At 53.8% G+C, this 13,817-nt stretch overlaps 1 protein-coding gene across 5 annotated transcripts in view; it reads right to left on the bottom strand.

Moving 5' to 3' along the window:
- The window catches only part of nckap5l (NCK-associated protein 5-like), a 29,771-nt gene extending 17,633 nt beyond the window's left edge, over positions 1 to 12,138 (bottom strand). For 4 of the 5 annotated variants that reach the window (XM_061694683.1, XM_061694710.1, XM_061694692.1 and 1 more), the window contains exon 1: positions 11,452 to 12,138. The gene's annotated coding sequence lies outside the window, so the exon portion shown is untranslated. Of the gene's footprint in view, positions 1 to 5,021; positions 5,274 to 11,451 lie in introns of those variants that run through there. The other variant, XM_061694674.1, reaches the window with a different exon arrangement.
- Positions 12,139 to 13,817: the final 1,679 nt, after the last annotated feature.

Here is a 13,817-nt window from a genome sequence, read left to right on the forward strand (position 1 = left end):
AACCTCGGCGACGACGGAAGCGGCCGACCCGCCGAAAGAAACGCCGAACAATACGTTTTATGGGGCGCTTTTGAAGAGTACTTCACAAATGATACAAGACTAGAATGCAAAGCGGGCTAAAACGCGACAGGCGAATTTGAAAGAGGCGGCTTTCAGTTGGGATCGGAAGGCGGGGAGACCCGAGCGGTCGCGAGCCGATTCCAAAGACGGCCGCGGTTCCGTCGGAGAAAGGGACGGAGGCCGCGGCCGCTCGCAGAGGGCTTTGCGAGTGACCGGAAGGACTCGGTACCGGACGCGCGCCGACGGAGTTTCCGCGGGACGGGCCGACGCGCTCTCGGGACATCTTCGAGTTTCTTCAGAAGTTCACCGGACGAGCCCGAGAGATTCGGCCCCTAATCTTTATCTTCGACTCGGAAGCTGCGCTGGTCTCCAATCCGAAGCGATGCAACAACGCCATCTACCGCCCTCTGTCGGTCGTTACGCTTACGTAGACGCTCGACAAGCGGAGCGGGAAAAACAAACTTCTACACTCTTCGCTATCGTGCTTTACGGGAACATACAGTAATCAATGAAGTCGAATGCAAAAAATGAAACTTTGTGGCTCACGATTGGCGCACCGTAACATACGCGTACGGCGGCGCATCAAAGAAGACGGTCACGCGTGCTCAGCAAGCTGCAGTAATATGCCTGGGAATAGGGTTATACTGTCTGTCTACGCGTGTTGCTGCACTGTTTCCTTTGCAATTGATGCTGGCTTTGTTAGGGTTGTTCTGCATCGCGTGTTAGCGTGAAGCTAGCGGACCTTGGCAAGGCAAAGGCATGCGCTTACTTTAAACGCACCTCGCGCAATTGTCTTTGTCTTATGTTTCAACTCGAACCGGGCGCGGCAAAAAGCGGCCGCGAGCGAGCGTTCTGGAACCATCTGCTGCAACGGCTCCTTTCGCAAAAACATCTCAAGTCGCGTCACTGCCAAGCACTTGTAACGCTAAAAGGTGCGCGGCTTCGCCGTCGCCACACTTTCCCTGAGTCAAAACTTTATTTGATTGTTGTAACTTTTTGATTTACATATTAACACTTGAGTTTTGCTGGCGTGTCAAGCGCGCAATGCATTGTGGGTGCATGACTCATACCCAAGCGCGCGGTCAGAAATCGCCACGGAGGTCAGGACTGACTCACTTAGGGACTTACAATACTTCGCTTCAATAATATTTACAAAGAAAAAAGCGAGAGCTTTCAACATCGGCCGGAGCGCCCGTGAGCTAGCTTAACGCAGACGTTGACGGAAGTAAGCGCTCCCCCCCCCCCCCCCCCCCCCCGTCGATCGCCCGCGGCTTTGCTATTCAACGGTTGCGTAAAAAAAGCTACCCCACAACTTGATCGTGCAAACAAAACGAGTGCCGTTGGCCGCAATCACGCTTTGAAAGCAACACGAAGCGCAGTCCCGGCCCGACATCGAAACGCCACGCTCGCTCACGTTGCCTTCACGGGCCCCGCTCGATCGGAAACGAATACGCATCGGCTCGGAGCATTTCGAGAAGCGGACTCGAGAGCGGTCTGCTTGTTTACACGTTGCCGTACTTCCTATATTTGCTTGACACGTCAAGTCTGCGCTAATTGGCTCATTTAACGTCGCCTCGCCTCAACTCCACTCGTATTTCCGTTCTTGGTTCACGCGGACGACGTCATCGTGTAACGCGTGCGGTGTACGTTGCCGAGTTAAGCTGATGCTCTTTTTAAAAGGTGAATAAGGGCTATTCCCGCCACTCGGCAGCCGCTCGGTTACTTTCGGAATCAGTGAAGTAACCGAGTTACTTTTTCAAGTTAACCGCTCGTAAGTGGAGGTCGCGCTGAATATTCGTCCTCCAGCGGGAAACGTTCTTTGAGCCCCACACGGAAATGTAAAAGGAGCCGGTCAAGAATAAGCTGGCAACGTTGGCACGCGCGTGCCGTCTGCCAAGGCGGGCACCCGTTGTGCGCGATCTTTCAGTTTGCGGCAAAAACCTCAAATAGAAGCCGAGCCCTGGCCGAACGAAACAGCCCGTGCGCCCGGGCAGGCCCGTCGAAGAGCCGAGAGAAAGCGGAAAAAGCGCAAATTCCAGGCGTGCTTCCTTTCAAACGTCGAGGGACTCCTGGCGTCGTTGCCGAGCCGCTGCGAAAAAACATGTTTCTGATATTGTCCTGCTCAGCTCCCACAAGCCTCGCGTTCCGTTGACGGGTATCGACTCCGCCTCGAATGCGCCAGACTGTCGGAATTGAGGGTTCCCCCGGGCCGTGTGGGAAAACCTTCTTCGCTTCGTCCCGGATAAGGTCGCTTCTGCCAGCGCGCTCACTTCACCCCCCGGTTTTGATCCTTCCGTGTTCGTCCGCTGCTCTGCTGTTTTCGACCATTTGGAGCCTGCGACCTCGCACTTTTTTTGGGTGCAGGAAACAGTCAAGTCATTTGGAGCCCTCGGGTTCACCAAGCGATATCGTCCCGCCCCGACTTTTTCAGGAGGGTTTTCCCCCTTCTATCGGGCCATCCTTTACTGCGGTTATTCATAGTAGTCTGTTAATTCGAAGCATGCCATTGTGCAACCTTTGTCGGGAAAAAAAAACCTGGGATGGATGCCACCGTTTCGGTCTTGGCTTTCTAAAATCGTCTATTCCCAGGTTTTGGAGTTTATCAATAAAGAAAATATCGTTGAGCCTTTCCGATCGGGTTTTAAAACATCGCGCGGCACCGAATCGGCGCTTTTAAAACATTTTAACGACACCTCTTAAGCGACCGACTCCGGTCACAGGGTTGTCTTAGTACTTTTGCCTTTGATACCGTGGACCATGATATCCTGATTACTCGTTCGGCGCAGTGGGTGGGCATCAGAGGTACGGCACTTGAATGGTCGGGGTCCCGCCGGTCTCAGCGAGCCTTTTGCGTGAGCCTTGCCGACTCCGTGTCCTCCGCCGCTCCCCTTTCTCACGGGGTGCCACCGGGTTCCGCGCTTTGCCCTCTCTTATTTTCCCTCGATTTCCTCCCCCTCGGCTCAATTCTCAGGAAACATGCCATTTCTTTTCATCGCGATGCAGACGACAGTCCTATCTATGCCCCCCTTAAACGTCAGATTCCGACTGCGCTGAGCCATTGCTAGAGTGCTTCCATGATATTAAGGCCTGGGTGTCTCTTCACTTTTTAAACTGTAATGAAACAAAGACAGAGGTCATGGTCTTTGGTGGCACTTCTTTCAGCTCCTCTCGGTCTCAGTTGAAATCCTTGCTTAAAACCAGCGGTGGGTTAGTAACGCGCTACATTTACTCAAGTAACGTTTTCCATAAACGAGTACTTTGAACGCACTCTACTTTTTACTTTGACGGATCGATACTTTTACTCCGTTACAACGATCGACATGCCGCTCGCTACCTTTATTTATCCGCTCTTGCGTGCGTGCGGCGTCTCTTTTTAGACTCCGTCTTCGACTGTAAAGCGTCGGCTCGGGAATGGGATCAAACTTTGCGGGACTTGGAGGGAGCGGCAGGGAACTTCAAATCTAGTTGGTGAAAAGACGGTGTTGATCATAATGCGACTGAAACAAGCAGATTTCGTGCGAGTCGAGCGGCAATTTTACCCTCTTTTTTGTTTGTCACCCGGCCGCTGTGAACCAAAATTGAAGGTACGAGTGAGCTGCAGATGCGCCGCCGCACAAGTGACGTGGAAACAAGGAGGAGCGTCGAGGCACCGAGCGCTCCCTACAGTGATTTGCACGGCTGTCTTCTAATGACAAAACAAAAAGCGTGGCGCTTGATATAGAATATATATATCTATAATACTTTGGCATGAAATGAAATGGCCCTTAATTCTCACCGTTTCCACAAAAAGATTCCAATCTGGAATTTCCAATGGAAAGCCACGTGAAACTTTCTCCGGCGCCTGCCTTACGGAACTCGATTCCCGTTCCAGCATTCCTCAATGGGACGCCGGCGCATTTTCCACTCATCCTCTGTGATTTGTTTGGGCATCAAGCCGGCGCCTTAATTCCTCGCTTCCAATAGGCGACTACGGGCGAGCGGCGCCTGATCCTCGGAGCTCACGTCAAAGCGAAATCGGATTACGAGTGTTCAGCTTCTGCCCTCCCAGTCTGGCTTTTAATAGAACACGAGCAGATCACCTCGCGACACCTGGTCTACCGGACAAAAAGACGGCCTCGAGCCGTGAGCCGCGTCGTCGCAAAGGCGCCCGCCGCCTCGCCCCAAAACCTCAAGCGACGCCTCATCCGCTGCACCGCCGACAATCCGGGCCCACCGCATATAGCGAGCGAATCTCCGAGGAGGTTTGGAGAGGAGCGTTTCACGGAACGAGGACAACAAATACTCAACGGCGACCGACTCCGTGCACCAAAGCTTCTTAAATCGTGTCGGCGGAACTGCCTGTCGGGCTGCGCCGAGATCGCTCGAACGCTCGCTCCTTCCCCTCTGCCGACGCGGAGCAGCAAACACTGCCGCCGTGTCGGCGAGACGTAAACGATGAGACGCGAGCGCAACCCTCCCACGCATCGCAAACCTTCCCTAGAAGAAAATGTAGGCCAAAGTCAGACGCCGCCGCCATTGTCTGCACGCTTAACTTTGGGTGGGATGAATATCAAAGAGATGTGCAGATGCGGGAGGGGGTCGGGGGGCGGGGGGCTTCCCGTCTGATGTTTGGCTACGCCGACCGAGACGAATGGTACGCGAGCGGTGGGGGAAGGGAGCTCCTCAAAGGCTGGATGTTGGCCACGTACGAGGGACCGCGGCGGAGGGATCACGTACGAGGAGGGGGAAGCGCACCGTCGAGCGTCTCTGCCGCCGAAGCCTTCGCGCGCACGCGCGCACTTCATAATAAGCCTCGTCAGGTTTACGACGCTTTGTCGGCTCCAAGCAAAACAAGCCAACCCGCGTCGCTCGCTCCCGAAGCGGGTGGCCGCCGTCGCGGAAACGCTACGCACGCTTGCATCAAAGCCGCGGCGCCGACGCGTGGCGTCGAGTACAAATCGCGGTCCGAACGCGCGGCTCACCTCCGCGGCCGTCGCGTTTCCCGTCATCCGGTCGGCGGCCGGGATCTCCCGCCGGCAGCGGAGTCACCCGAGCGGCCGCAGAAGCCGCGACCTGGCGGGACCGACTTTCTCCCGTCCCGCCCTCAAGAGAGAGGAAGCCGCTCGTCGGCGTCTCCCGTTGTTCCGGAACGAGCGAGAAGGCTCGCTGCTAGCCGGCGCAGCCTGCCTGCTACGACAGCTGTGGACCAGCCCCCGCCTCCCTCCCTCCCTCCCCCCTTACAACGCCTCTGCCGAACATTAACCCTGCGGCTGCCGGTAAAGAGGGGAGGAGGCTGTTGTGGCGGGGGAGACCCCTCCGTGGAGAGCACAAAGGAACGGCAGTGGGAGACGCGCAGAGGATATCCGTCCTACGCGAGAGGAGGAGGAAAAAAAGCTCTGCGCCAAGACGATTGTTTCTATGGATCACCGATCCATTTTGCGATCAGCGGATTGTCAATTTATCCAGTCGGCAAAAACTAGCGTGCCCGTTTTATTTATCAAACGTTAAGTGGCTATCGGAACTATCGTGGCAGGCATACGCGCCGTTCGGAGGTTCCAATAAGAGTTTGCCGCTCCACCAAAGAGCCTCGTCGTCCGATCCGCGCATTACGTGTCGTCTGCCTCAGACGGACGGGGTGTTTTTCCCACACCGCCGAGGTTTATTTATTTCTTAATCACTTTATTGGTTGTCAGATATTTACAGTGCCGCAAAACTCGCTTTAGGATTCAAATATACCGTACACGATGGCGACGAGGAGTAAACGTCTTTGGCGGAGCCGACCGGCGAGTGACATTCAAGCCGATCGGCATAAAATGCGAATTATCGGCCGATACCGATCGGATCGGTGTAAAGTCTAAACCGTAAATCGACGATCGACACAGTCGTAGATTCATTCGCTAATTGATTAGTTGTCTATTAACCGATGAATCCGTGCGCCCGTTCCGGGGCCTCGTCGCCCGTTTCCCGAGCTTTATTGAGCTGAGGCACATATTCGACATTCGAAAGAATCTCACGGAATGGAGGACATTCGCGGACACGCGTGGTAATGATGTCATTTCTGCCATCTCGTCGAAGAGCGTTTCCTTCCTTTGCCCGTCAGCATATGCCAACAAAGATACATTTTGTAGGAAATAAATCCTTCTCAGTCGAGCAAGTAAGCACGCCCGCCTCGCATCTCTGAGGTTCGAGCTTTGCCTCTCGGCTCCCGCGTGTTCTCGCCGTCCTTCCGTGGGTTCTCCGTGAGCACTCGGGCTTCGGCCCGCGTTCCAAAAACAACGCACGCGAGCGTGACTGAAGACTCGACGGCCGCACGGCGGGCGAGCGCTTGGCGCATCGGACCCCCGATTTTGCTGCGGCCTTCCCGTTTGGCCACATCGGATCCTCAAAAGACACACGCACGCGCACCCGCGGAGTCTGACAGGAAGACCGGATGCCACGGCGACAGGAAGACAGCCCGCTTTGAGCGGCTCGACCCGGGAGGGAAGCGGAGTCCGGCCCAGATCAAACGCGCAACGTGGAAAGCGAAGCCGTAGCTCAATTTTCTCGAGCGGCGGGCGTGCCGGAGCCGATGCCGGCTGACTTTGCCCTGAACTGGTCGCCGGCCAGTCACGCACTCAAAAATGCGGACGATTTAGCATCTCGGATGAAGCTCGCACGCTAACCCGTTTTGGGAACGCGGGAGGAAGCCTGAGCAAACCGGATCCGAACCCAAACGTCAGAAGTGATGCAGATGCGTCAAACTCATTTTGGTCCTGTCCAAATTGCAGTTCTGGTTTCCCTCATTCGGGATCAGAAACACTCCAAACATTTTGGATCGCATTTATCGCGATGGGAAATTATTTTTCGACAGCAGTGACTGAGATTTGTGCTTCAATTTTTCAAACCGCCGTTTTGTGCAATAATAAGTACTAAATCACTGTCTATCCTTTCTACTTTTGTACCCTCAATGTTTTTTTTACCGTGTAGAGGCATAGGCCGAGGGAGGCTACCCTCTCGTCCGCCGGGGTGAACCCCAACGTACAGGCGCCGAGTCGGGGGGTGGGGGGGGGGGGGCAATAAGTATGCCCGCACCTCCTCTCTCCAGAGTGGAAAGGTCCAGTTTTTAGTACTCACTGCGTTGCACTTTTTCCCACATTTTCCTTCCAAAATGGAATCGATTCATTTGCTTCCCTCAAAATTCCACACGCGACACCCTCATAATGACGATGTGAAAAACGTTGGAAAATCAACAACGAAAACATCACACGTACGGAAGTGTTCGCAGCCTTTGCTCAGTACTTTGTCGATGCCCCTCTGGCAGTAATTACAGCCTGGAGCCTCTTTGAATATGACGCCGCAAGCTTGGCACGCCCATCTTTGGGCAGTCGCGCCCTTTCCTCTTTGCAGCACCTCTCGAGCTCCGTCGGATCGGATTCAAGTCGGGCCTGCGTCCGGGCCGCCCGAGGACATTCGCGGAGCTGTCCGGGACGTCTCCGTCACACGGCCGCGTTCGTCCGTCCCTCGATCCCGACTAGTCTCTCGGTTCCTGGCGCTGAAAAACATCTCCGCGACACGACGCCCGAGCGTAGGGACGCTATTGGTCAGGCGATGAGCGAGCGGTGCCCGCTTTTCACCGAACGTGACGCCTGGCGTTCACGCCAAAGACTTCGATCTTTGTCTCATCAGAGCAGAGAATTTTCTCTCTCGTGGTCTGAGGGTCCTTCGGGTGCCTTTGGGCAAACTCCAGGCGAGCCGCCACGTGCCTTCGACATGATGCACCTGAGCTCAATTTCGAGCTTCACGGCAACGGCTGTGAATACTTACGTACGTGTGATTTCTGTTGGTTTATTTTTCAATACATTTGCAAGAAGAAAAAAACAAAATTGTGTAGAATTTTTAGGGGAAAAAAATGGAAGTTCATCCGGAAAGTGTCCACAGCACTTTCCTGTTAGTGTGATGCATCGTTACGAGTATGATGACCTTTGTGCCCCTCTCTACCGGCATATCGAGCTCCGTCGTTGATAGGATTTCACTCAAACTTACGGCTACAACGAGCTGCATGTGAGAAACGGTCGCTTCCTTTCTCCCCAGAGCCGACGAAGTCGCTAATTTGAGCCTAACGGGGCAGAAGGGCGTCTTCCCGCTCGGACGTCGCATCGGCGCGGCAGTCGACCCGGTTCGTCCGGTGAGGAAACGTCCCATATTCAACGGTTTGCCCTCGCGAAACAATATTTCCGGCCCAAAAAGCACAGCGGAGCCAGGAAGTTTCCCTTTTTCATCAACTTAGCGCTCGTGCTGAGAAGACAAAAACACGTACACTTCATGTGCCGTGAAGTTCACCAGCGAGGTAGCGTGGGCTCAACTTTGATCGTATCAAAACTATTGTTTGATATTTTGTAACATTAAACATTTATTTAGAAATTGATATGAAAAACGTGACAAATTTACAAAATCAAAAATTGTGTGGCATCTTGTAACATTCAAACGTATTAATTTTAACATTAATAACATTTTGTTTTAATTTTCTTGCCGCTTTCTTTTGCATGTTTTTTTAAAACATCCTTCCATTTTCTGTCGCGCTTCTCCTCACGCGGGTCGCGGGCGTGCCGGAGCCCATCCCAGCTATCGTCGGGCAGGAGGCGGGGTACGCCCTGGACCGGTCGCCAGCCCATCGCAGGCCACATAGAAACCTTTCGCACTCACAGTCACGCCTACGGGCAATTTAGAGTCTCCAATGAATGCATGTTTTTGGGACGTGGGAGGAAAGCGGAGCGCCCGGAGAAAAGCCACGCGGGCACGGGGAGAACACGCAAACGCCACACAGGCGGGGCCGGGGATCGAACCCGGGTCCTCGGAACCGCGAGGCTGACGCTCTAACCGGTCGTCCGCCGTCCCGCCCACCTTAAAACAATGAAATAAAAAGTGTAATTAAACGTGTTTATTGTGTTGTTACATTTGCATTTTAAATGACCAAAAATGTTGCGCTTCCAACATTTCAACTTCGTCTCATAAACTTTTATTCGAGTCATCTTCAATTTTCTTATTTGACCATGAGACTAAAAAACACGCCGTGGGTCGCAAACGGCCCCCGGGCCGTAGTTGGGACGCTGCCGGATTAAAAAGTCATCGGAAAAATAAAAACCGGACTCTCGTCAAGTACGGGCACCCGATCCATCGATTCCAATGTTTGTGCATTTTGGACGGAAAGGCTCGGTTAAGGCGGACAGAAGAGCCGGCCGAGCGCGACTCCGCGCCGCGCCGGAAACCCTCAAAAAAGGCGAGCGGCGCATCTGGCGGCAATTAACTCGTCGCCCGCCGCGGACATATATTCTTCCTAATCTGTGAAAAACACCTTTATTAACATTCTATCGCGACTTTCTTCTCCTCTTTTTATATCTTACAGTAAACGAGTAGCTCCATGCATCGCACCACGCAGCCCCTAAGAGGCCAAGGCGCGCACAGCGGGAAAAGCAGAGAGCGACATTGACTGTGTAGGACTGGACTGGACTGGACTGGACTGGACCCCCCCCCCCCCCCCCCCCCACCCCGACCGTGACATGATAGCAGACTCAACTTTTCCTCTTTTAGGATTACCAAACGCATTTCTATTTGCTCAACGCCAGAGTAATTGGGAGGATTTTTTTTTTAGACAATTCTAAGAGACAAACCCCTCCCAGAGTCGCCACCGCTACGCAGTTCGTCCGGGGCTTTTACGCCACCCCTGGCAAACAGGTCCCAGGGACGGATCAAATGGCCTCCTATATTAAATGGCCTCCTATATCAAATGGCCTCCTATATCAAATGGCCTCCTATAATGATGAAAATAAATGCGCCTAAGACGCGTACTGTGAGGGTCTGCCGGGAAGGTCCCCTGTCAGAAGGAGCGTCGACTCCCACCTCCGTCCGGGGGGGGACATCGAGTCCGAGCCGACCGCGTTCCGCGCCTCCATCGCCGAGAGGCGGCCGATCGGAGCGGCGGCCTGTCGTGGCGGTAATCCCCGAACCCGTCGGTGAGGGACGTCGTCGAGCTGAAGAAGGGGTCCTGTCGGGCCTCTTGACCCGCGGGACTCCCGGGGCAGCCGACGGGTTCCGGCCGGCCGATCGGAACGCGGCTTTGGCGGTCGCGGAAGCAAAAACTCGGGTTCGTCGAGTTGCGGACGGTTTTGAGGAAACGGCGGTCCGCCGTCTGAGGAGGGGGAAGCGGTGCACCGGCGCTGCCGATCTCGACTTGGAACGCCGCGGGCCGAAGACGCGTGTTCCCGGGAGGTTAGCGCGGCGTCAACGCCGTGAATAAAATTGTCCTCATCGTTTCTTAAAGGGGCTTCAATAATAAAGACGCTAAATACGAAATAAATCCCTCACACCGAACGGATGAGATCAAGTTCCGACAGCAAACCGTCGAGCCGCCGCTCCAAAGTTCTTAACGTCAGACCTCGTTAAAACGGTTTTTGAGTTCCTCATCGGAAATTGAAATCCTCCACGTCTTCCTGCGCTCGATGGGTTTGTTCGAGTTCCCGATGAAACACCGGCCAAGGCTCGACTCCCTGATTCGAAAGCCCAACTTTTGGTCGAAGGCTCACGTCGACCCGATCTTCCCGAAGGGAGCGCGGGCGGTCCTCTTTCGCTATGGACGGTCTTCCCCAAAAAATAAATGCAAAATGCGCAACAAACGTGCTTCTTTTCGAAAGCGTCGCGTCGGCCATTTTGAGCACAGACACGTCTGACGCGCCGCCAGGTGCTGCCGAGTCGTCGCCCGCGTTTATACGAGTCAAGAAAGTTCAAAGTCGCCTTTGGAAACAATTCATCATCGTTTTTTGTTCACGCAAGAAACTGCGTGAACAAAAAATCCAAATCAACCGGACAAAGTTCCATCTCTAGCTCGCCACGACAAATAAGTCGGGCTCGAAAGACTCATTTGACACCCTAACCCAAATTCGTAACCGTAACCCTTATTTGAAACGTTAACGAGGGCTCGGCGCCCCCCTTCGGAACCGGCGTGTCGCCGCCGAGCGTGCGGGTTCCGAGCTGCACTTTTGCATTTCGCCCTTGATTGGATGCACGTGGGCTCAACTGCGTCCTTCCTCCTTGCAAATTGCGTCAAACGGGCCTCGGGCCCTCCTCACGCAACCGGTTCCAAGTGAAGGGGCGCCCTGGGCCTTCGTGACAACCTTCCACGACGTGGGGCAGCCGCTGCTGTCCAAAACGAAGCGAAGCAAAGCAAAGCAACGCAACGCAACGCAGCGCAGCGCAGCGCAAACCAGTCCAGTCCGGTTCAGTCGAGTCCAGTCCAGTCCTGCCAACGAGCCGTTCCGCCCATGGCCTGCTAGCTGCGACAGGCGGCTTAGAAGCGAAGCCTAACCCCCCACCGCGATTCCCACCGGCCCCGTCGTCGACGCGGTAAGAAGCGCGCGGGTGGCACCGGGTGGCACTCACCTCATCTTCCCGGAGGTCCTCGTCGACGCCGGTCGGCCCGAAACGGAGAGCGTGCTGGGCTCATTTCTTCGCGCTGTCCTCCTCCTCAGTGTTTGCCTCGAAGAAAAGTGATGATGTCATTGCACGAATCTGCTTTCCCCGCCCCCCGCTTTGCGTGCGCGCGCGCCCGACTCCAGCAAGCGTGTGCCAGCGCAAACCAAAAAGCCTTTCACAGCGTCCATCTCGGCCATTGTGCGACGAGTGCATTTCGCGGCCGCCTCATTTCCACTTGGCGCGGCGAAAGGCTCGCTTTCTCCTGTGAGTTTGCGGGAAGCCATCAGCCATTTCGGGTGCGTTCTATAAAGTACCGACAACGTAACTATTGCATATTGTCACGCAGAGCAATGACTTGCAGAAAATGAAATAGTCACGAGACCCGATCGAGGTCACGCGTGGGATTGGGAAGACGCCATTACAGGAATCCCCCCGCGTATTCGCGGTTCACGATTCGCCTTCTTCGAATACACGGAGATGCCACGGAGGGCGATGGGAGAAGAGTTGGCAGAATTACTCCTGCTTAGCGCCTTTCCTTTATGATGTATTTTCTTTTATTGTTCCATAACTCGGGTGTAACCTGTCCGAGATGTCGAGCCTTGCCGTTGTTTGTCTTAAGCCGTTGTTGGTCTTATCGTCTGTTTTGGGGTGTTTCGGCTTCAGAGAGGGTGTGGGGGCTCCCCCTCGGTCTCTTTTTGTTTATGTCATGTAAATAGCTCTTTGTATTCACACACACCAAAAAAAAAAAAAAAGACAACATTGCTTCCTTGATTATTCTACCAAAAAGGAATTTCCAACACACATGACATGTATGGCAGGTTGGACACTAAAGAAGGAGAAAAGGATCTCTTCAGGTTGGCCAGACAGAGGGATAGAGACGGGAAGGATGTGCAGCAGGTTAGGGTGGTTAAGGATAGAGATGGAAATATGTTGACTGGTGCCAGTACTGTGCTAGATAGATGGAAAGAATACTTCGAGGAGTTAATGAATGAGGAAAATGAGAGCGATGAGGAAAGTGCGGTGGACCAGGAGGTGGCAATGATTAGTAAGGGGAAGTTAGAAAGACATTCAAGAGGAAAATAGAAAGGCAGTCGGTCCTGATGACATTCCTGTGGAGGTATGGAAGCATCTAGGAGAGGTGGCTGTGGAGTTTTTGACCAGCTTGTTCAATTGAATTCTAGCGCGTGAGAAGATGCCTGAGGAATGGAGGAAAAGTGCGCTGGTGCCCATTTTTAAGAACAAGGGTGATGTGCAGAGCTGTGGGAACTAGAGAGGAATAAAGTGGATGAGCCACACAATGAAGTTATGAGAAAGAGTAGTGGAGGCCAGACTCAGGACAGAAGTGAGTGTTTGCGAGCAACAGTATGGTTTCATGCCTAGAAAGAGTACCACAGATGCATTATTTGCCTTAAGGGTATTGATGGAGAAGGACAGAGAAGGTCAGAAGGACCTACATTGTGTCTTTGTAGATCTAGAGAAAGCCTATGACAGAGTACCCAGAGAGGAACTGTGGTACTGCATGCGGACGTCTGGAGTGGCAGAGAAGTATGTTAGGTTAATACAGGACATGTACGAGGGCAGCGGAACAGCGGTGAGGTGTGCTGGAGGTGTGACAGATGAATTTAAGGTGGACGTGGGACTGCATCAGGGATCAGCCCTGAGCCCCTTCCTCTTTGCAGTGGTGATGGATAGGCTGACAGAGGAGGTTAGACTGGAATCCCGTAGACTGTCATGTTTGCTGATGACATTGTGATCTGCAGTGAAAGCAGGGAGCAGATGGAGGAACAGTTAGAAAGGTGGAGGCATGCACTGGAAAGCAGACGAATGAAGATTAGCCAAAGTAAGACAGAATATATGTGCATGAATGAGAGGGGTGGTGGGGGAAGAGTGAGGCTGCAGAGAGAAGAGGTAGCAAGGGTGGAGGACTTGAAATACTTGGGGTCAACCGTCCAGAGCAATGGTGGGTCTGGTAAGGAAGTGAAGAACGGGTCCAAGCAGGTTGGAACGGGTGGAGGGAGGTGTCAGGTGTGTTATGTGACAGAAGAGTCTCTGCTCGGATGAAGGGCACAGTTTATGAAACAGTGGTGAGGCCGGCCATGGTGGACGGGTTAGAGACGGTGGCGCTGAAGAGACCACAGGAAGCAGAGCAAATGAAGATGTTGAGGTTCGCTCTCGGAGTGACCGGGTTGGATCAAATTAGAAATGAGCGCATCAGAGGGACGGCCGAGGTTCGATGTTTTGGAGACAAAGTTAGAGAGAGCAGACTTCGATGGTTCGGACACGTCCGGAGGTGAGAGAGTGAGTATATTGGTAAAGGGATGATGAGGATGGAG

Source organism: Phycodurus eques, chromosome 1 (genome assembly GCF_024500275.1).
Source record: "Phycodurus eques isolate BA_2022a chromosome 1, UOR_Pequ_1.1, whole genome shotgun sequence".
NCBI classification, from domain to species: domain Eukaryota; kingdom Metazoa; phylum Chordata; class Actinopteri; order Syngnathiformes; family Syngnathidae; genus Phycodurus; species Phycodurus eques.